General features: G+C 49.7%; 1 long non-coding RNA gene across 1 annotated transcript in view; it reads right to left on the bottom strand.

The window, feature by feature from the left end:
* Window positions 1-20,602, bottom strand: part of LOC118922804 (uncharacterized) — a 39,416-nt gene extending 18,814 nt beyond the window's left edge. Inside the window, exon 1 of the long non-coding RNA XR_005028897.2 lies at window positions 20,520-20,602. This is a non-coding gene — a long non-coding RNA (uncharacterized LOC118922804). The remainder of the gene's footprint in view (window positions 1-20,519) is intronic.
* Between the last annotated feature and the right edge of the window lie 3,496 nt (window positions 20,603-24,098).

Below are 24,098 nucleotides of genomic sequence, written 5' to 3'. Positions count from 1 at the left end.
GTATGTTTGGGGTTTTGTGGGGGTTTTCTGTTTGGTTTTGGTTTTGGCTTTCATCTGCTCAGGGTCTGAGGCTTTCAGTTCCAAGCCTGCTGACTAACTGGAGGAGATCAACGCCAGAGGGGGACGTGCTCTCTGCCTCGGCTCACCTGGGAGAGATCAGATTGAAGGGTGTGCAAGACACTCCAGGAATCTGCCAAGGAGAAACCCTCTTCTATAAGCGGACAGAAATGCCACCAACGACTGGAACACATTTATTCAAAGTGAAACATTGCTCCTGGAGGAGGGCGAGGAAACTTTATCCAGAGACCAATACAATCAAATGCTGGCAGGAGCTGTAGTATCTGAAAAATGGCTGGTGGGATGCCTAGAATTCTTAATACAAATTCCCGGAAGTCTGAAGGCATCTGGTGAACAGGTATGAATTTACAAGGAAATAAATATTTTGCTTTAGATAAAATTGAATTGTGAGGAAGCTTTCATGTGGTGAAAGAGCATTAGTCAGGACAGTCTATGATATGCTGCCATAACAAATAAATCCTTAAATATTGATAAGATTAATCTTAATCCTAAAGGTTGGATGTAACAGATATTTAATTCTCATTCACAAAATGTCTGCCACATGTCAGGAGGCCCTTCTCCTTGCAGCTATGTCACATAGCCTTCAAGATAAGGGAAAAGAGAGATGAAAAAAGGCACATGCATCTTAACTGCTGCCACGTGGAAATGGCTCCCATCTCTTCCACTCTCAGTCCCTTGGAAAGAACCAGGTCACGGCCCAGTGCAGTTTCAAGGGAAGCTCACATATGTAGGAAGCACAGGGACACTTGATGAGCAATAACTCTCTCAGCCACATTGAACTCCCAGCTCTCTGCTCAAATGCCTGATCTTTTTCCTAAGGTGCTGAGCTCCCTACCCCAAACACACCCCTCATTTCCCTTTTGGTAGAGCTGTTGTCAAACGCGGACAAAGCACATGTCCTGGCAGGCTTGTCTCAGGCCAGGTTTCACAAAAGCATGGGCCAGAGAGCTATGAAAACACAGGAGGGCTTCTGCTTACTTGAGCTCCCTCATGGCAACAACACCTCCAAATAGGACCGGAAATTGTGAATCATGATAGTTTGTCCACCCAACAAATGTTTATGGAGTGCTCACTCTGTTCCATGCATTATGCTCCAGGCTGAAGGGACAACAATGACTCAAGTAGACACGGTTCCTGCTCTCAGAGACCATAGTCTAGGGGAGACCGGTTGATTTACTTCACAAATATTTAACTGCAGCTAATGTGAGGGCTGTGAAGGAAGAGAATCAGAAGCCAGGGCAGAATAGAAGAGGGCCCAATCTTACCCAGTGACACATAGTAGGGGCTCAACCACTATTTCCTGAATGAATGAACAATCCAGCTAGAGAGATAGAATTTAGGTATTTCAAAACCAAAACTTTATATCTGATTTATTGACAGCTATATCCCTAGCACCCAGAACAGATATCTGTTGAATGAATGAATGACCTTCTGAGCTAGAAAGGGAAATTTAGATGCCCTCATTTTACAAGTAGAGAAACAGAGGACCAGAGATAGCAAAGACCTTCCCACAGTTTCACAGCTCAAACAGTGGGGCTGGGCTCCCAGTGCCAATAAGTGAAGTCATCTGTAAAAAAAAACATTCCCCTGTCCCTTTTTTTGGAGGAAAACACACACAGGTATTGATTTTTTCCAGAAGCAGCTGCCCAAAGAATTTATGTCTCTATGACTGTATTTATTTGTTGATTCCCTGCCCTGCTCCAAAAAGAACTGGAGGCAGTTTGCCCACTGCAGCTCATGTCAGTGTTGTATTTTCCAAACTCACAAAGTAAAAACAACCTGTTCAGAAGGAGGGCAGATAGCACCTCAAACAGAACCAACTTCCTTGGCCAAAGCAGAAAAGCTCCAACAGAGAGGGTTTTCTCTGCCATCAAATTACCAAAATTAGTGACTAAGAGGAAGAGCAGATGTGGAAGATTTCAGTTTTGCTGAAGGGTTTGGCACAATGTCTCAAGGAACTGAATTTGCAAGATTCTTATGTAAGAACAGTGTCACGTGTAATAAGAGTCTGGCTGCAGGACCACAGTCGGGGATAATGCTGACAGCCAGACCCACCAAGTAATGTCGTGGTCATTGACACAAATCTTATCCCCCTTCTCATCTTCAAGGAACAGCAGATGGCTTTGAGGAAGCTGCATCCACAGTGACAACAATAAAACACCATGTATTTCTATACAGCCCTTAACTGTCTAACGCCCTTTCAGCCACACGGTCTTCTCTGATCCTCACGATCAAAAGCAGAGCCTCCAAACAGTTAAGTGATCTCCCAAGTTCATGGAGCAAGGGAGCAACTGAAGCTCAACTCTAAGGGCCATGGCTGCCCACCCACTCGTGGCCGTGATAAGCACTGAGGGAGTGCACCACTGTGGAGGGGCGCTGAACCCTCTCAGGACACAAGGGCACTGTACTTCCTAATGCCCTCAAGGTGCTGTCTGTTACCCTGCTAGGTCATCATTCCCCCTAACGGGCAGGTTCTCAATGTTCATTTCTTACAAGGGTCGGGGTAGATGAAAGGTAAGAGAGGAAGAGAGTACAGAGGAGCATCTATGATTCTAATCACAGATGCTTCTCTTAAGAGCCTGAGATGTCCCATGAGCAATGCCCCTTCCATGAGTCTCAGGAAATAGGTGCAGTCATATCCCAAACCCAGCTCTTATAGTTCTCCCCTAAAACCTGCCTCTCACGCATTGTTTCTCACATGACCAATGCCACCCCCCAATTTTATGAACCAGAAACCTCATGTCATCTTTGATACCTCCCTTTCTGTCAACCCCCCCAACCAGTCCATTGCTAAGTCCATCTGACCCAAAACACTATCAAAATACCCCTTCCTTGCCCCATTGCACCCCCACCACCTCAGTCTAGGCAATCACCAAGTTCTGCCTGAGATGATTCCAGTGCTTTCCTATTGCTATCCTCATTTCCCCTCCTGCTCCCACCAATCTACCCTGCACACAAGCCAGAGCGAGCACTTGAAAATGCAAATTCGGACACACCACTCCTGGGCTTGACATGATTGTATAGCTCTCATTTCATGAAATCTGTAACATGGCCAAAAAAGGCCCAGCGTGCTCTGGCCCCTGCCTGCCTCTCTGGCCTGCCCACTGCAACCTTACCTCTTCACTCCCAGGCCTGCAGACACACCAGCCACACACACACACACACACACACACACACACACACTGCTCCCTGCTGAGGTTACACTGTTCCAGCCTAAGGTCTCCACATGTACTGTTGCCACCATTCTCTGTCCCCACCTACTTCCACCAACCAGAGTCTTAGTTATCCTTCAAAACACAGCTTAAATGCCAAGTTCCGAGGAAGCCGGCCTCCCTCAGCCCCCGCAGCTGGTCAGATCCTCTGACAGAAACTGTCACAGAATCACATGCTTAGCTTTTGCAGCACCTGTCACAGTTTAAATGAATTAATACTCCATGACAGTGGTCATTCATTCATTCATGACTTATTGCTAGTGAGAGGAACATCCCCTGGCATGTAATCAGAACTCAATAGATGTTCACTGGGAAAAAATGTAATGAATGAAGCATGGACACAGGAATTGGGGAAACTGAGTCTCACTGGGCTGAAAGACCTTGACAAGGGATGTGAAATCTCCCAGGGTTGGTCAGACAGTGGGTATCACCAACCTCTGGAGACAGAGCTGGAGAATATGCCCTCTTGAGATGAAGGAAGAGGGCTGAAAAGTTAAGAGAAGGAAACTCCAAACACACACAGCATCAGACCTAGTGGTGAGAAGAGCTGGCAGGGGAGGGCCCAGCTCTCCAACTCCTCTCAATCACCCACTCAGTAAGACTGGGGAGACTGGGGAAGTGGCAGAAGTTGGAACATTCAAGAAAGTAAAACAGCAGCGTTGGGCCTACAGTGGCATGAAGGAAAAGGCAGGCAGGGAGGCGAGCTGGTGGAGCTCCCTGAAGCATCGTCTGCTTATTAAACATTTTCTAAGGGCCTGCCATGTTTCTGCCTGAATCTCTGGATGAAAAGCACAGTCTGACCTTAGGGAGCTCCGTGTCTAGAGAGGAAACAGGGCTATTAACATTTCTTTGCAATTTAGTGTTTTGGTGCTAGAATTAAGGTATGCCCATGGTGTTGTGGGAACACAGAGGAAGGGCAATTGACCTCCGGAACCAGCTGGGGAAGGGACTGCCACTGAGGGTGCATCTGACCAGGCAAAACCGTGCACCCCATTCTCAGCACACTCCCACCACAGCCTGGGCAGCCCCTGTTGTCCTGCAGTGGCATGTGGAAACAAAACACCCAGAAGAGCAACGACTGTCCTCAAGGTGGCCCTTCAAGCAGCCAAACCAAGACCGGAACACTGGTGCCTCCTCTTCACATCTAGAGAGGTAAAGGAGAAGTAGAAATGCCACCTGGAGGTAAAAAAACTGAGGGTGGAAGTCAAAGGGACAGCAAGTTGGGGGACATGAAGGCAGCTGGTCCAGAGATTACCAGATGCTACACTGGGTTGCACAGAGTCCCCCCAGAGTTCATGTCCCCCAGCAACCTCAGAGTGTGACCTTACTTGGAAATAGGTTCTTTGCAGATGTAATCAAGATAAGATGCAGTTGTACTTGGTTAGATGGGCCTGAATCCAATGGTAGCGCCCTCATGAGGAAACATACAGGGAGAAGAATGCCGTGTGGTGATGGAGGCAGACAGCGAGTGACCCACCTAGCAGCCGAGGGGTGCCAGGGGTGGCCTGCCCCCAGTGGAAGCTGGGAAATGGCAACATAGGCCTTTCCCCTAGAGCCTCCAGAGGCAGCATGGCCCTGCCAGCACCTTGATTTCAGGTTCCTGGCCTCCAGAACCGCGAGAGAATAAATTCCTGTTATGGTGGTTTGTAGAGCAGCCCTGCGAAATGAGCACAGGGCTTACAGGACCAAATACATAAAGGCACTGGGCGAACGGGCCTGGTATCTGATGTGGGCCCCACAGTGGGCCCCGCTGCAGAGGGGCTCCGGGGTGCCCCTGCCAGACCCACACACTCAGACCTCACACCATCACGTTCTGAGCAGCGCCGTCTTTTGGGTGATGAGGGAAGCTTCTGGGGAGAAAAGGAGAGAAACGAAAACAGTGCTTTTTCTTTTGTTCACCCTTTGACAAGAGACAAGGGAACCTTTGCTAAAGGTTTTCATGAAGACCACAAATGAAATTCACTGCACTGTATCTAGCAAGCCCATTATACCGAGTCATTCAACAGCCCCTGGCCTCCCACCCTCACTGGTCTTCACTGACACAAGGCAGATGTGGGCACAGGGAGGTTGGTGAACCCAGCAGGACCTCAAGCTGGTGAAGATACCCTCATTCAAGAGTGGCTTGGTGAGACCTCCAGACACAAGAAGATAACGTATGTACTCAGGCACAAACACACTGCGAGGCCAGCCAGCTACTGAAGACAGAAAACAAAGGAAGGTTGGGAAGGACACTGGCTCTTATGTTAAAACATGGGCCATATACAGAGGGCTGCCTCTCTGCTAAGCCCTGATCCCCTGCATCTGTGCGCTGCTATTTGCATAAGTAAATGGCAGCTCATTAAGAACACATTAGTAGCTCTGTAACCATGTAAGGAAAGCAACCTATTGAACCCTAAACAACTGGGGATGTCTCTGATTCAGTTTTGTAGGCTTGGAGGCATGAGGCAGAGTATTATCTGCCATCTGCCTGTCCAGCTAGAAAAGAAAGAATAGGCCTTTATGGAGACACAGAAGAGACTTACTAAATATTTGTTGAAGGATGAATGATGGTGGGCCAGGTTTACAAAGGGCAAATCTTAACTAAAAATAGAGAAATGTTTGGACTACACCAGTCTGGGGAGGCATCTCTCCTGTGTATAGCCACCCACCCACTGAAGGCTTGAGGATGGTGGCTGCAAATCAAAGTTGTGCATCAAATCGCCTATTAGCTTCTCCAACATATTGCTATATGATGACTGATTCGGGAGGCCACAGACAGGGACCAGGACTCTGTGAAGTTTTTAAATGTTTCCTGGGGATTCTTATTTGCTGCCCTGTTTGAGAACCACTCCCCTTGCATCTTCCTACTCACAGCTGCTGCTCCATGGAAATGCAACATCAGCACAATCCAGGAACTTGTTAGAAATGCAGTCTCAGGCCCTGCAAAGACCTGCCGAGTCAGAACCTGCATGTTAACAAGCAGGGTTGCTTGGCACACAGGGTTTGAGGAGCACCGTGTAAGCTGGGTGGGCCCTCTGACAGCTGAGCAGTGTCCTGTCTGACTGCTAGCAGGGGGGCCTGATCCCCAGTGCGTGGTGCTCTGGTCACAGCCTCAAGTCTCCACATCCCCCTCCTGCAGGGCATCGTGCTTGTACCCAGTGGCCTGCCTCAGAGCTCCTTGTCCAGAGGAGAGTCCCAGTTATCACAATGCTGGGACACATTCGAGCCCATGACAGACCTAAGCGCTCCCTGTCTTTTACCGCATGTAGACCCAGGACAAGGGCTGCCTTCAGAAGCACCGACTGGAAGTCTGGGAATAGCAGGGGCTTGGGCTCATTTCTCTGCTGTGGGGGGTGTCCCTGCCACTGGGATGAAAGGATCTGGAAACCCCAGGTCAGCGAATCCCAGGCTGGCCTGGGCCCAGGCCGGCAGCCACCAAGGGTGGCCTCTCTTCAGCCCCAGACCCTCAGGGAGGCAGGCAGGCTGGAGAGCATTTTGTACCTGTCTCCAGTGCCCTCAGGAGCTGCCAATGGTTTTATTATTCCAGAAGTGACCAACCTAATGACTTCTGGCACAGTCCAACGAGGCAGGCCCGTCTGCCAGGAAAACTGCCCTCCTCCTCTTCACGCCAGCCCTACCTCGCGCCTCCCACCACCGCCCTTAGGGAACCATAGGTTTTCTCCAGAGCCTGCCTGCCCTCCTCGCCCCAGGCGGTGCCACGCCTGCTCCTGAGGATCAGAACACCAACCAGGAGCAAGACACAAGGCAGAGGCTCCCGAAACCATGCAAGTGCCAACTGTGGGGGTATTTTTAGCCTGGATGCCTCTGGAAAGGCAGCTCGTGAAATCCCAGGAGGAGCGGGCGTTGCCTCGGTGACCCACAGTGTGCTCCGCTGCTCTGGGGACACCTGTACCTCACCCGCAGGTATCTGGCAGAGGGATCCAGGGTGCCCCCACCATCAGGCTCTGGTCCTCTCCCCAAGAAGAGGCCCCAGGGAATGGGGCCCCAAAGGCTCCAGGTTCCGGAAACCTGAGCAGACATCACAGTGGCCTCTGCCAGAGACCTGAGACTGGGCTCTCAAAGATGCCTAAGCACACAGCTAAATGCCTTAATGCATTAAAACAACTCATGTGCCTGCTTCAGCTCAGGTCTTTAAATTGTCATGAAATCTGTTTGCTGAAGATGGTTTCCTCAGCTTGTTGAGGTGTTAATTATTCATCGAGGTGATTCTGCAGGGAAGCAGGGGTCAGACAGGGGAAGGCCTCACCCGGTGCCGCCTCCTCCCTCTGCTTTTTGAAGACCTTTACGTGTTCCCTTTGAAAAGGGTGGGGGCGAGGGGCCAAGTGTTGCTCTGGAGCCCACTATTTCTAGGCAGCGGTGCTTGTCCCTCCCCTTTGAATCAGGTGCCTGGTAAGTTTCAGCCCTTAGAGTCCAGTTCATTCCCCTTGTGAAGCACCACACCTCTCAACAGTAATGACCTCGGCGCAGTGCTGACGGGCTGTTAGTTACTATACAGAGAGAAATGCTCTGCCCTGTGCATTTCCCACACCCAAGACAAGCCGGGATGAATCTTGCTGGAGCTAAGCAACCACAGGTTGGAATGTGAATCTAGCTGTCTGACCGGCTGAAGAAGTCATTACCATCCCCACTCAATTAGTTACATCCTGCTTTTGAGGTTAGCTACATGACGGCCAAAGAACGTAAGTGTATTAACAGAACAAACCACAAAATCTTCAGCGATCACATCAATTCTCTTATACTCTTCCATGATGAAAATAGCTCTACTGGATTTTTTTTCACAGTTATATAAATAATACCTGCTTATTATTTTTTTTAATGTAAATAATACAGAAAAGTATTGTGTGGGAGGGGTCAAGATCACCTGCCACCCAGATCTAACCACTGGCTGGTGTTTTGGTGATCAGTTTGCAGATACCTCATCCTTCTTACCCACAGAGCTGTGCACTTTTATAACAACGGAATTAGCTATGCACACTGGGATGTGTTTATGAGCTGATCTCACTGTCTTCTCACCCGACCTCCCTCCCACATACCCAATATCATGTCAGACAGTCTCAGAAACAAGTCCCCATGCTCCTATCTGCCTTGAGGGTGTCCTCCCCTCCTCCTGGGAACCATGTCACCACACTCCCATAGCTGGAGCCAAATGCTATTTCAGTCTCTTTTCAACATCCCAGGGAAAGTGATGCTGCAGAACCCTAAGTCACTTCTCTGCTAGAAACAGCCCAACAGCTTCCTGTCTCTAGTCAAGATAACAACAAAGGCCTTGAAGTGACTCACAGGTCCTCCATGATCTGCCCCTCTCTCTGTACCATCTCTTACCTTTTTGCACCCTCTGCTCTGGCCCTACTGGCCTCCTCTGCCACAGGGACCTTGCACCTGCCACTTCCTTGGCCTAATCCACTCTTTCTGTAGAGGTTCACAAGACTTGTTGTTCCCTCACCTCCTTCAGATCTTCATTTTAGCATCACCTTCTCGATGAGGACTTTATTTGCCGCTCCATTTAAAATTGTACAAACTTTTCCCAACTCCTTTCCTGTCCCTTTTTTTCCTCCAGACACCTACTTCAACCAATATGCCATGTATTTTACTTATTTATGATCTGTGTCACCCCACCAGGAGGTAGGCTCCATGACGATTCTGTTTGTGCCCTGCTATATCTCCAACACCAGACAGCACCAGCCACAGGTAGGTGTGCAAGAAGTATTTGTTAAACGAGTGAGAGTGTCTTCATGATTAATCAGAGGGCTGAGATAATCAACAAGTGCTTGTTCAGTAGTTGCAGGTCCCTCCTACAGCTACACTTTCAAGGTCAAATGGTTCCAAGAGCCTTGCTGTTCACAAAAACAGACACATGACTTTTATTCCTAGGGTATCTCTCTGCTCCATAGACTCTAGAAGCAACAGGTTGCTCCTCTACAGCTGAGTTAATAGTCCAGGTGCTCCAATCTGGGTTACACAAAGAATCTGAGGGGGGCCCCTGCCTCAGAGTCCTTGGAAGGGATTTGAATGGGCTTTCCCATCAGTGTCCCTTCATTGAGCCCCTCTCTCCCCCACCCTTCCCAGGGTGTGGCTCCTGTGGCTTTCTGTGAAAGCCAGCCAATCTTTCATCTCAGCCTCAACTGTGGGCTGTGGGCCGGTGGTCCTGCACAATGGGCATGCTGGACTATTGACTGACACTGTAGCTCACTATGTCCCCTCTGTTCCCTGGCTGTGAAGAGTCACCCAGAAATGTCAGCCTCCTTCCATGGGCACCGCGGAGGTGACTGCAGCAGACAGCATGAGCCTGTAGTTGGTTTGTCTCATGTTTTAGTTTGTTGTCTTTATTTTACCATTGATGATTATTGTGTATTACAGACTGTCTTCCAAAAGCTGATGACCTGGATAACAGATGTAAGGCAACAAATGTTAAGAAAATTCAACTTCTTTCCAATTGTAATCTGTTCTACAATTAACCTGTGGAAGATGACAGCAGGCGGGAATGGTTGGGGGATAGCTGATCAAGGACTCCTTGCCCCTGGTTTGAGACCTGACATATGGCCAGAGTCTGCCTATGGAAAGACACACATGTACAAAGACAGACACACACACACAGTATTCACAACCCAGATGGCTGGAACCTGAGTGCCAAGCTCTCTCTGGCAAAAGGCTGTCTGCCTCCACTCCCTACCATATCCAGGATCAGAAGCATAGGAGACTAGAAATTTCTAAATGCTGCCCTTGACCTGCTGTTGAAACAATCTCTAAAAACTAATGCATGTTCCACCTGCCACTAGGGCCAATCTAACCCATCCTTCCCATTGCTCTCCCCCTCCAGGTCTCCCTGGAGTAGGAAGGGGCAGCCCCCTCCCAAAGCCCCTACCCTCTTCTTCCAAGGAAAAGCAGCCCAGACTTGTCAACAGCAAGTTCAGGAAGGGAAGGAGACCAGGCTGCCCCACTGTGCCTGAGTCCCTGCCAGCCAACAGGCAGATGGCTCCCTCCAGCACAGGAAGGGGATGGATGGCCAAGGTGGACATCAGCTCCTTAGTCGATTCAGAAGTTGGAGGATTATCTTCTCCCAGGATGCAAGAGGATTAAATTTTTAAATCACTGATTTAGGATAAACATGAAGATGGGAACACTAGTGAAATCTGTAGTTCTACCAGTTGTAGAATTTTCTCAATGTAATTATGTCTCTTTCAACTATATAGAGTAATAGGAACTCCAGACTAGACATGCATAAAACAGCTCATTTAATACTCAGAAGCAATCTGCAAGGTACATATTATGATGCCATTTTATATGGTAAATGACTTATGTTCAGAGAGGTTAGAATCTAACAGCTGGTAAACAGTATCCCTATAACTTTTCACCTTGCATTGATCATGGATGGATGGATGGATGGATAGGCAGATGGATGGGTGTATAAATGAATGGACAGATGAAGAGCAGAAGAAAAGGCAACGAAACCACTTTACTGGTATTCCCAGGTAGCTAAACTAATGCAAGAGTGGGCTATTTGAAGAAATGAATTAGACTGATTAGTAATTAGCATTTCTGCAGTTAAGAAAAAGAAAGAGGCTGGAGGGGGAGGAGCTCCATAAGTAGAACCCATGCTTTGAAGCCAGACTGCTTAAGGTTCAAATCTCAGACCCACCATTTGCTAGCTGGATAACCTTGGGCCATTTATTTAACCTCTGTGTGCCTCCATTTCTCATCTGCAAAGTGGGGATGGTATATAGTTATGAGAATTAAATGAGTTACATTAAATAATATGTAAAGCATTTAGAATTTTGCCTAGCACCTAGCAAGTGCTCAATGAATGCTACTATGAATTCTACTATCCCCAATTTGTGGGAGAAATTGAAGTGGGGGAAGGAGATGATACTCGGCTCAGTCCAATAATGCCACTTTCAAGATTTGACTGTTGGCACCCCTTTTATTCAGTCGTGGTTCTGCAAGAACATCTGAGCCAACTCTAGCCAAATGATCTTCAGTTGTGGTGAGACTCTACATTTTGAGAAGGATCTAGATTTCTCAACTATAGCTTTTCAGATAACTTTAAAAGGTGATGAAACAAGGCAGAACCCTTGCTTCATCAGAAACCAATACACATTTATACCATTTGCTGTCCCAGGAATTCAGAGAAACTCCACAGTGATTTAAAAAAATACATGGATCTGCATAATTTTTAAACTGCTATAAATATTTGTTGCATGAATGAATGTTATCAATTATCACATTATTCAACACTCCTTATTCAAAGACCGTGATAAATCCCTCTCAGAACTCAAGGATTCTATTTCTTCTGAAGAACTTGCTAAAACAGGTCTGGAATCCCATAACAGAAACTCTTGGAGCCAGAGACATTTCAGAATTTAGAATTTTCAGATGTTCAAGAGATACTTTATGCTGCGTAATTCTCCCCGGAGGTCTGGGCTAGCACCTCATGATTAAACATCCTCAGACTTCTGCAGAGAACTGTATATGAACTGAATATTTACACTGAGTGGGACATATAAAGACTATAGGCAGGACAGCCTCTGCTCAGCTTGGGTTCTGCCACCAAATTAGTTTCTTGCAAACAAACAGAAAGGCTCTGGGCTTTCACAACTTTCTGGACATCAGAATGGCAGGCGGGGCTGTGGACCTGTAGCAAATAGCGAACTGTGTTCCCGTTTCCCAGGCTGCTGTGAAGAATTTGGTTTATTTCTCACCGATGTTTCCTGAGCAATCAGCACAAGGTGGTTCACTTGAATCATCTCATTTGGTCTCAGGTCTATAAAGGGTGAGTAGCCAGCCCAAGGTCAAGCACCAGGGAGGGCAGAGCTGATGCTTAACCAGGGCATCTGAGATCAGCTGAAGACATTTCCCAGGCAGTGGGGCATTTCCAACATGTTTCTCCTTGTTCACCTACTTTGTTGTTCCTATCTTTTAATAAAAGCTTTTGATAGTATTTTCTCTGCATTTTTTAATGAAACTGGTAGGTAGAGGTGGTGTGACCAAATTTTTTTGGACCTTCATCTCACACTTTTCACAATACAGACTTTAGATCCTTCATAAGCCGAGTTGGCACCTATCAACAGCAGCAAACGTTTATGCAGGACTCACCAAGACAATTACTAGTAAACAGAATCCTCCTGAGATTAATGCACAAAGGAAATGAAGAGGTCACTCCACAACCTCAGGTGTTTGAAGGAGGTTAAATTTGGGTTCTCTCTGCTCAATTTTGCAAATAATGGGTATCTTTTGATTTTTGCAATCTGTCACTCCCATTTGACTCCAAAATTATTTAGGGGGCACCCACCAGATACAGAGCTGTTCCTTTGGAGTTGGGGGCCATGAGGCAGATAGAGATGCAAAGGAGGGCATCCCAGACCAAAGAAGTTGCAATGGTGTGTTTGGAGAATGCAGAGTGATCTGGCAAGGCTAGATCTGAGCTCACAGGTGGAAGGAGAGGGAAATCAAAAAGCAGCAAAAAATAGTCTGGGGCTCATTTGAAGTACTCCGAATGCCATCTCAGGAATGTGCACCTTGCCCCATGGGTGCTGGGAAGCCCCCGGAGGCCACGGAACAGAGGTGCCCAAGCACACTTGAGACCTGTCTATCTTGCCCATGACCAAATCCCCAGTCCCTGGAACAGTACCTGGCACATAGTACACATTGTTGAAGGAAGGGATGAAAGAATGAATGCGCGGGTAGATTTGTGCTGGAGAATGTACTTGAATGTAGAGGATAGGGAAGGAGGAGACAGGGCCCATTAGGAATTCACAGCAGGAGTCTAGCTATGAATCGATGAGGGAAATCATTGGGGATGAGCATGTAGAGGAGAGGACGCAGCCACTCAGCAGGGACGGGAGACTCTGCAAGACTTGTCAGCCAACGGGACACGATCTCTGGAGGGCAAGAGGCCTCAAGGACACTTGGCCAAGTGTCCTAGTGAAGGAGAGAGAAGGGGGAGAGGGCTCTTTCCAATAGACTGCGTGGGAAAAGAAATCTTCAGGCTTGGAGATGCAAGGTGCTCCAGAGCCACACTGGGAATGGTATTTTCACACTCCGCTGAGCAGCTAGCGTCAGTGAGCAAGTGCCTAGTGGGCAAAGAAAGAATGTCAGTATCGCTGCCTCCTGTAGAAACCATCTCCCTATGGCTCCCTTCCCTGTCCACCATGTTATTCAGCCCCTCACCCAGGGACAGATGTACGCCAGCAGCCAGTGGGGAAGTTACAAAGCGGGAAGGGGAGCAGGGATGGGAAGGAGCTGCAGGCTCGTGGTGGCAGTGGGTAGTGCCAAGCTGGGGACTGCTGACAGCACAGAGGTATCAGGGAACAGGAGATCTGGGGAGGGACCATCGCATACAAGTGGACGCTCACAGGAGACTTTTCTGCTGCATCAGAAAGGCTAGGGCAAGTGTGACTGATGATGGATTTGATGCTTCCTAGGAAAGGGTCAGAGTGGCTCCTTTTCCCATGTATAGGTGTTAATTTTAGGTTTGGGGTCATCACCTTGGCGTTCCCTCCACCCAGTTTCAGATACTTTAAGACAGCTAGGGAGGAGCTGGGGGGGCCTCCTGGAAGGGCCTCCCCATGGCTGTGGTCTAGCCTCCAGATCCAGGTTCTGGGGCAAGAGGCTCCAGGTGGCCCACAGGAGACACCCAGCAATGCTGGCTCCTCCAGAAAGATCCATGCAAGGGTCAGCAGGTCAACCTTCCTCAGGTTCACAGAGAAAGCCCATGCTGACAAGTAGGTAACTCAACCAGAAAGAGCCCACAGGAGGTCCCCAGGGAAGGGCCCTCTTAGCAGTGACTGTTATTCATAGAACATTTCCTTCCACGTGATCAGCTCTCACAGCCATACCTGGAGATTGGAAAGGTCCACGTTTATTGAGCACTTACTATGTTCTAGGCCCTGTACTGGACATGGGGATACAAAGATGAATGTGACATGGTCCTGGCTTTTAAAGAATTCATGGCTCATTGGAGAAACAGTCATGAAACCACATAATCAGAACAAGAAAGGCCATTCTTAGGATACAAGGAGATAGATGGGGACAACAGTGAGTCAGCTAGTCCTCATGCCAACATTTTGAGGGAGGCACTGTTAGCCCATTTTACAGATGAGGAAACTGAAGTCACGATGGTCAATCGCTTGCCTCAGTTCACACAGCTAGTAAGAGACGCTGCCACGGGGGCGCTGGAGCACCTCTGTCCCACTCCGCCTTCAGTGACATCACACTGGAAACTTGAAATCTCCCAACAGGTGGTCCACAGAAATTGGTAAACACCACAAATCAGGCGGCAGGCTGGATTCAAACCCGAGTCCGAAAACAAAGACGTTCCAGTCTCAGTCTTTTCTGGACTGAAACATCCCCTTCTAAAAAAAGCATATGCCTCCCCAGGGAAATCACACCAGCCCATCCCGGACAAGGCCAAATAATACAATGGATGTGATCACCTCTTAAGTCACACAGGGCTATACAGTGAAGTTAAGTCTACATGTATCCTCTCAGCTCCGAGCGAGCATCTTAGCAGACACACTGGGGCCCAGACAGGCTGAGTGGGGCTTGGGGTGAGAACGGTGGAGTGGGGCCAGGGGGAGGCGCTGAGGAAGGAGAGCCCGTCCTTTCTCTAGAACACCAACCTCAGGGAATGTCACTAGTGTGACTGATTTATCTCTGTCTCCCCCACGAGCTCCAGGAGGGGAAGGACTGTGGCCGGTTCTGCTGACCTTTGCAGCCCACGTACAAGCGCTGTGCTTGCAGGAAGCCCTACATTTGTTTAAAGAATGAGGCAGGAGGGCATAGGAGCGGAACTGTACAGAGCTGCCAACCCCAGGCCTGCCTTCCTCCCAGCCACCCCTTCCATCCTCCCATCCAGGAAGGGAGGAGGGGGGCTGGAGGCGCCCCTCCCTCAGGAAACGGCAGAGCCCGGCTGCTGGGGACTCACTCACGAGCGGGGGAGGCCGTGCCTCAGTGTACTCCACTGTAAAATGTGGTCGTGGGGTCCTTGTGAGCATTAAATTAGTTAACATTTGTAAAGTGACGCATAGTGAGAGTTGCATGTTTGTTAAATAGATAAGGACGGACAGATGCGCGCGCACACGCGCGCGCGCGCACACACACACACACACACACACTCACACTCACACTCACACTCACACTCAGACCAAGCCAGAGACGGTTTCTCCTCTGCTCTTCAAATCAAATTTTCCAGCACATTCTACTCCAGAGAAGGCTTCCCTGGGGAAAAAGACGTTCCGACATCCTTCTCCCCTCCTCCCCGCCCCAAACCCTCCCCTTTCCCACTCCCCAGCATCCCGACGCACCCACTTGGGTCTCTCTGTAAAAGACCCTGAGCCCCGCCGGGCCCCATAGCCTGGGAGCTGCCGCCTCCCCCACCCCCAGGCTCTCAAAAGGTGCCCCCTTCCCTTCGTCTCCTACCCCCAGCCCCCCAGGAGCCCCGTTAGTGGCTGGGGTGGGCAGAAGACAGCACGGGCCGCCTGGAGCTGTAGGTGCGACCCAGAGCCTGAACTCCGCGGGCGGCTGCGCCACCCAGTGGCCACCGGCGGAATAGGCGGTCCACACAGCCTTGGGGGCCCCGGGGGGGGGCCTGCTGCCCCTCCACGTGCAGGGACAACGGGAGGGAAGGCCAACGGAAGTAAGGTTGGCCGGGACAGAATATCCCCAGAAGGACTGGCAGGTCCTAGGTCACGAGGACTAATCCGTCAGGGGAGCTGTGTGATCCCTGGGCAAGGCTGGCCTGGGGCCCTTTGTGCCCTGCCGTTTACACACCACCCTACTTCTCTGGCTTCTCCTCCCCTAGGAGGGCATTTGGCTGGAGGCTGAGGTTCCTGCCCCTGATACCCCCGACCTTCCTGCGCCAGGCGTCTCACACCCCACTGCCCTGGGCTGCAGAGATCAAGATTGAGGGCCTGAGGCAAGAGCAGCTCCCAAAGCCCACCCCCAAGTGGAGCGGGGAGCCCCCCAGCATTTACACACTGCCTGTACACGATGGGCAGACCGAGCACGCGTGCTCTAGGCGGGAGGCGTGGCATGGGCTGACCAGAGGCCTGGCAGCTGGCGGGGCGGACCAGAGTTTGGGATTTCAGTTCCTTTGGCTGACACATCTCTTAAAATTCTCCTTTGCTACGAGGTCCCTGTGCAGGTCCGGACGGGCCTCCTTTCCCTCTCTGCCTCTCCCTCCCCCTGACCAGACAGATACTCACATTCACTCTCACGCCCACATTTTCCACTTGCCAGTGGTTTTGTCCCGATTTGTTCTGCTTCTCAAGACTTTTCCTCCCCTTAGCTCACACGTTGCCATGCACATCTATTTCCCCTGTGGTGATCCCCCAAAGAGTGCCAGATTCCTTGGGGGGAGCACTGACGCACATCTCTTCTGAGTCCTTCACACAGTGGGTCGTCAGCATTTACTGAGCACCGCTGTGCATGTTCTCGCCTGGAAGCAGGGAAAGGGACACTCCGATGCCAGTTCTCACCCTGTCCAGAGGTTCCAGGTCTGGACCCTAAAGTGAGGGCAGACCCAGACCGTCACCAGCTCACACGGCAGAACTACTTTGCATTCATTCAGTGTGTTTGTTGTTCTCTCTCTTCAGGGCTGTGCTGGGGACTGGGAGACTTCAAGGGTAAGATGAGCTGCTCTCAGAACTCCCTCCCTGCACACCTCCTGTCATCCTGTCCCAAGGAGGGAGAATGCGCCCCTAATGGGTCAGATTGCAGGTGGGTGTGGTCGCTGTTCCCACCAGTGGCTGACTCGTGGCTGGCCTGTCTCTCCTCCTTCCATGCAGCAGATGCAGGTCTCTGGCCCAAGCTGACACCCTCTCCCGGTCCTTCCACGTGGTTGGCCAGAGCCCAGGAAGAGCAGCAGCTTGAAAAGAACAAGGTCCCCAGGCTCAGCCCAGCTGATGGCAATTCACCCTACCATCAAATGTGACTTCTTTTTATGCTTCTCTTCCTCTAGGACTTTGCAGATAGCAGTTGCTAGGATTTAAGTCTGCCTGGGGCCTCTGGCCATTACATAGATTAGCCCCTCACCACTGCCAACATCTTTGATAGCAATCCCCCGTGCTCCAGGTGAAGCAGTTCAACAGGAAGTATAGACTGTGCTGCGCTGCATGGAAAGAACTAGAATATGATTTATCAGGGACATGGGAAAGCCTTCATAGACAGAGCAGAGTTTAAGATTGACCTTGAAATATATATAGGATCCCACAGACATTTGGGGATATGGGACAGGTATTCCAGGCAAAAGAAACTCAGGTATGTTAGGAGGAAAGAGTCCAGTTTGGTGCTGGCCACATGAACATGGTCAGTGGAAGAAGATTCTAGAAAGTGAGGTAGAACCTACAGGTTGTAGTCCTGGGATGCTGAGTTAATGAGTTTTCACCTAATTTAGTGGATTCCTGGGAGTCATTGAAAAGTACTGAGCAGGGAGGTTGTGCTCAGGACCGACCTCTAGAAAGAAGAATCTGGCACACATGTGTGGGATGGCTGGCGCCAAACAAGACAAAGGGCATTAGGTGGCCTGTACAGTAACCAAGGCAAGCAGGACGTAAGTGTGCAGCAGTGGGGCCAGAACTGAGGCCCCAGGTAGGAAGCTGAACCCAGAACCTGAAGGACTAGAATCCCAAGAGAGAAGACAGACTGTGGAGGGTTGTCAAAAGGGCCTCCAGGAGAGCCTCTGCCCTGAACAGAAACTGGGAGGTCTAGAAAGGGGGGGAAGGTTTGCAGAAAGATGAGCTTGGCCACCTGCCCTGGACCTCTCTACCTCCCCTCCTACCACTGCCCCAGAATGCCCCGTCCTCATCGGCCAGTGCCCCTGTACTGCTTTTGCCAATGTCTGGACTGTCCTGCCCCCCTGTTCTCTCCCACCCCAACCAGGCTGCCTCTGGCTTATTCCTTTTTAATTAAGGTGTCACTGATATACAATGTCATGAAGGTTTCACATAAGCAACATGGCGGTTTCATCATTCACCCATATTATCAAGTCCCCCCCACCGCATTCCACTTCAGTCACTATCAGCCTAGTAAGATGCTATAGAGTCATTATTTGTCTTCTCTGTGCTGTACTGCCTTCCCTGTGACCTACCTATATTGTGATTGTTAATTATAGTGTCCCTCTCTCCCACCCACCTCCCCAACCCCTTCCCTTTGGTAACCGCTACTCCCTTCTTGGAGTCTCTGGGTCTGCTGCTGTTCCTTTCCTTCAGTTTTACTTTGTTATACTCCACAAGCGAGTTCAATCATTTGGTACTTGTCTTTCTCCACCTCTGGCTTTTTCTTTAGCTCTCGGCAGTAGCTTGGCCCTCCCAGGGGGCCCCCCTCAGGGGCTTAGTCACATGCCCCCTCTTGCCTATCTGCACCGTAACACTTGTGCTGGTTCATTTGTCCCTTTCCCAAATCACCCTGAGGCCTTCTGAGGACAGGTGTTCAGTTTATTCAACAGGGGGCAACAGTGCTTATTGAGCGCCCACTGTGCTTGAGCTCCCAGTGTCACAGCACCCCAGGGAACAAGGGCGGCCCTGGCAGGACCGCTTGAGCCAGTGGAGGAAGGAAGTGACCGGTGAGCCTGTCCATATGATAGGGGGCATCTCCTCTTTGACTCTTCATCTCCCACCCCAGCAGGGCCTGGCCAATCATACCCATAAGCGATGGTTGAGGGAAGCGAGGACATGCTGACTTTGAAGTGTGGAAGCACAACAAGAACGCAGCTGGAGACGGAAGTGGGGAGCTCAGGAGGGATGATTGCAGAAGGGGGATTCCTGGAATTCTGCCCACTCACCTGAGTTACCCTGTGTTGCACTAAACCTGACATGGAGAGTTGGGGTGGGGGGAGGTCCCCAGAGCTTACAGGGACCAGGGAGAAAGTGGGGAAACCTCTGCACTCCAGACAAGGCTTAGATCAACAGGGAGATGTCCTTGAGCTCAGACAGGCTGCTCCCATCCCAAACACATCCCATTTAAGGAGGTGGGATATCGAGTCGCCTGCACCCAAGGGCCAGACATCAGTCAAAGACAAAAATGCTTACATTATGGAATGCCCCTGTTCAAGGAAGCAGCAGAGTCAGTGGGAAGGAGGGAGGCTGCCTCCATGCAGCGCCCCAGACAGTAAACCTCATCACCAGGCTCCAGACTGACCAGTGATGGTTTTTCCTAATTTGGTACAAGACTTCAGCTCCATCTGAATGCCTGTGACACTGAGCAAGTCAAATGTAGACCCAAAGTGACATAGAAAATGAAAAGAGTTTGCTCTAGGCATAGTTTCTGCTGATCCTAAAAAAGAATTAGCCAAATTTCCACTCAAGAGCTTCCTTTCTGTCTCCCAGAGAGAAGCCAGCCCACTGAGAGCTCCTTCTCTCTCCCTCACTCACCTCTGAAACTCAATTTTTCTGTTCTTGTGGACAAATTACTACCAACAGCTTCTAGCTGTCTGAAAATGGTTGCAAATTAACAAGCCCATGCCAGGCAAACTGTATGGCTTGGGTTTGGAGGCTTCTGGACCCCCCTTCTGAGCCCTTTCCCCACCCCACCATACCTCTGTAGTGCCTATGACTCATCCTCCAATGAAATATCCACCGTCTAGAATCCAGGCTGAAAGCCCAAGGGCGGGAGTCGTGTTGCTTTGCTCACCACACACCCCCAGCATCTGGTACCTCGCCTGGCACACAGCACATCCTTGTGAGTATTTGTTACATGGACTAAACCAACATTGGCAAGCACCTCTCCTGTATAAGATAAAGGACGAGCAGCCTGTGACTCCTAACTTCACACCTACCCTGCTTCTTAGGACATAGAGCAGAGGAGCAGCTGCTATTCCCACCAAGAGCCCCTCACCAATGAGCCAAGGTGCTCCAGGCGGGTGCCAGGGTCAAAGGAGCAAACGCCCAGCCCCTGTAGCTCCCTCTGCCTGAGCATGGGTCTGCCCAAGACCCTCTCTTTAAACCTACAGTAAACGCAGACTGGCCTCTTCCCTTCCCACTTTCCTTCTCCCTATCACCTCTGCGGTCCTTCCTCCCTCTGGGATGTTTTCAGGACCATTTGGCACCATTTCGGAGAAGATGGAACTGCACGGCTTCCTTAGCAACCTGGGACACTTAAAGTACCCAAATTACTTCTGCCTTTGTTTCAGACAATGAAGTAGGAGAGAAGTCCTCATCATCATTAAAAAGGGTTAGTGTGTGCTCCATAGAGGGCGACATCGTGGGTAAGAAGCCTCTTCTTCAGCCGCCAGCATACCTCTGCTCCAATCCTGGCTCTGTCACTTATTTTCTGGTGACACTGGGGCAAGCTCTTCATCTCTGCGCTCCCAACTTCTTCACTATAAAATGGGGATGACATTAATAGTTCCTCTTTGGGATTAAGAAGATTAAATGAGATACTCTATAAAGCACTTAGAAAAGTGTGTATGCAATAAAAATTAACTTTTATTAAAACTATTTCTAATTACTATAATTATTATGATTGCTTTCAATTAGTTCAGAAAGGGCCCCACCAGAGGATGTTTACTCCAATTTACACCCTCATATGTACATACACACACACAGGAGCACTTTGCTCAATTTAAGGTGGCTAATTAAACCTTACTCCTCTGTCACCAGAAGCCTCCTTCCTACCTCTTCAAGGCAACACCTCTGCCAAATATCACTCTGTCCCCCAACAGAAGTGACCTCGTCACATACCCTGATGTACACTCCATACTAATCAGCAGAGTCCAACTACTGAAACAAACAGCCCCTAAAGCCAGAGGTTTAAGACAACAAAAGCTTATTTTTCACTCACAGTCCAATATCATCAAGGGTAGGGAATATTCTGTTCCACAAAGTCATGCAGGGACCCAGGCTCCTTCCTCTTGGCTCTACCCTCTTGCAGGGCCTTAGCATCACATCCTGGGTCCTGGGTTCACTGCATGCAGCCAGCAGGTGGCAAGAAAGCACATAGAGGATGGTATGTAGATTTTAGACTGTGCGAGCAGGGGTGTTTGTCCCTTTAGCCCCTTCCATTGGCCAGAAACTCAGTCCATCCCCAACATCTTACTGTAGTGGAAGCTCAGAAATAGTCTTTGCATGTGTCCAAGAGTAAAATAAAATCAGCTCAATGAATACATGGTATTTTTTCTGCTACCTACCTCTTCTGAAGAAGAGGCTCCTCCAGGGGAGGACTTGCATTTATTTTCTTAGGGCATTCTCTTAGAAAATAGGCAAAAGCGAGGTTCTATGTGTCTCCCCTCAAATCTTATAGCAGAGAATGTCTCATCCCACCTGAGCCGCGAGTTTGGGAGAAAGGTGGTCTTTGGAATGGGACAGAGCCGGGCCCAGCGCTCAGCTTCAGCACTCGCTCAGTCAGCTCAAGCCTTCCCAGCCAGCTTCCTCTTCTGCAAAGTGGAAGCGGTAACACGGAACGGGTACCAGTTGGACAACACATATGAATGGAATTTTCTTCGGCCCTCTTGCTCTCCCAGCCCCTAACCACACCGTCCTCTTCAGGCGAATGTCCCTCCAAGCCAACAAAGTCCCAGTTAGGGCTGCCAGGGAGAGGGAAGCGTTCTCCTGCCACCGGCTCAGGTTTATTCTTCTGCTGGTCAACCCAGCTGACTTGGCCTTAATGATTGCAAAGAGGACAGAGGTCAGGATGGTCTGTGAATGTAATTAAGTGAACGCAGAATCTGGAAACCCAAATCCCTCCCAGCCCCAACCAATGCCAGCTTGATGCTTTTCATTCATAGATCCCACCCCAAGCCCCCACTTCCTGCTGCAATCCAGATGGCCTGTGGCTGCTGAGAGCCAAGCAGTATGGAGAGCTGGTGTTTCATAAGCTCCTACAGACTCTCCCTAATTGCAAATCCATTTGGGACATATTCTGAAACAAGAGGCTTTGTTTGGGAGCTAGGGGTTAGTACAAACAGACATCAGAGCTTGTATCCTTCTCCTCATTTTCCCACACACCTGAATCCTCCTCACACCCTTGCTTCAAAACAATTACTTGGGAAACAAAAGGTCACACCAACCTTGTTTGGCCCTCACACCACACCAGCCACCTCCAAGGTGCCCTAAGCAGGAGTCCTGTGCGCCCGGCGACATGAACTTCCCCAGCTGCATGTATTTGTGCCTGGATTACACCAGCCGACGGCCAGAGGCATGCATGTTACTAGAACCTGAACTCGTATTTAAATTTGTGAACTTTCTTCACTGCCTCGCTTTTACTCAGCTGCAAACAGACACAGGCTCAGCAGCAGGACATGCAGCAGTGGGCCCCACTGGGAAATCTCGCTCAGATAGACAATTGTGCCCTTTTTTTCCCTCTTTCTCTTTGGTTTCTTTCTCTCTTGATTTTCAAACTGCCAACAACCACACAAACAAAGGATTTTGAAGACCTAATAATCATTGGCCAGCACTAACTGACCACTTACTATTGTCAGGCACTGTTCTAGGCAGCGGGGACACAGCTGTGAAGGAAACACGCAAGACCCTGCACCTGGGGAGAGGGGATGACAAAGACTTAAAGTCAACTGATTGTAGACATTTCCCACATCTACAAAATACCTTCACAGCAGCGCTCAGTCACTGTTTGATTGAATCACTGGGTACCATGGTCTACACAGGCTGACACAGAAATGAACCATCCCAGCCACCAAGGCCTATGTGGGATAAGGATAAGACTGTGCAATGGGGAAGAAAACAGGGTGAGAGGATTCCAGGAGCTCCAGGCAGGAGACCCACCCATGCGAAATGCAGTATGCCATTCAATACGAATCTGAATGAAAAATAAATGAACATACCTAGGCACTGTGCACAAAAAACACATCAAAAACCCTCACATAGTCATGCCCCTGCTTAGTCATGACTGGGCTGCTTGGTAACCAAGACAAGAGAGATGCTGTTTGTCGGACCTTCGTTAGTATCACTTGTCTAGCCCACGAGCCAGCGGAGCAAAGCTTTACAGTCCCCTCCTCCTGTGCATTCTGCAGACAAGTCGTGTTCTGCTCCACCTCCCGGCTGACTCCTGGCTGACCGGGGCTCTAGGCTTGCCCCGCCCCTTCGCTCCTGGCCCCGCCCCCAGGGTTCCCGGGGCACCGCCCACAGGCCCTCCGCATGCCTCACTTACTGCAGCTCTCCTGCTGGACTTTGTAGGTTCCCCAACAATCCCTTCAAGGCCTTTGCCCTTTCTGCTCCCTCAGCAGCCTGGAAGGAACCCCTCTCAACCTCGTCCTAGGCTCTCTCCCTCACATCCTGCTCAGAAAGGCCAATAGTGACCACCCTATAAAATAGCACCTCTGTCACTCTCTGTCCCCTTAACCTGTCTTCTTTGTCTTCATAGTACTTACCTTAAACATGTATTTCTTCGTTAATTGTCTATCTCCTCTCACTTGTACACAAGGGCAGGAACCCTGGGTTTTGGGGGTGTGTGTGTGTGTTAAAATAACCCAATTTACCATTTTAAAATATGCAATTTGGCGACTTTTAAATACATTCACAATGTTGTGCAATCATCACCACTGCCTAGTTCCAGAACATTTCCATCACCCCCAAAGGAAAGCCATACTCAAAGCAGTGGCTTCCCATCACTCCCTGCTCCAGCCCCTGGCAATCACTACCAGGCTGTCTCCATGGAGTTGCCCATCCTGGACATTTCATATAAATGACATCATACATATGTGGTCTTTCATGCTTGACTTTCACTTAGCATCATGGTTTTGAGGTTCATCTGTGTTGCAGCAGACCGCAGTAATTCATTCCCTTTATGGCTGCATAAAAGTCCATTATATGGCTATGCCATGTTTTGTTTAGCTATTGGTCAGCCGGTGGACACTTGGGTTGT

Source organism: Manis pentadactyla, chromosome 9 (genome assembly GCF_030020395.1).
Source record: "Manis pentadactyla isolate mManPen7 chromosome 9, mManPen7.hap1, whole genome shotgun sequence".
NCBI classification, from domain to species: Eukaryota; Metazoa; Chordata; class Mammalia; order Pholidota; family Manidae; genus Manis; species Manis pentadactyla.
This window is presented reverse-complemented; position numbering and strand designations above follow the sequence as displayed.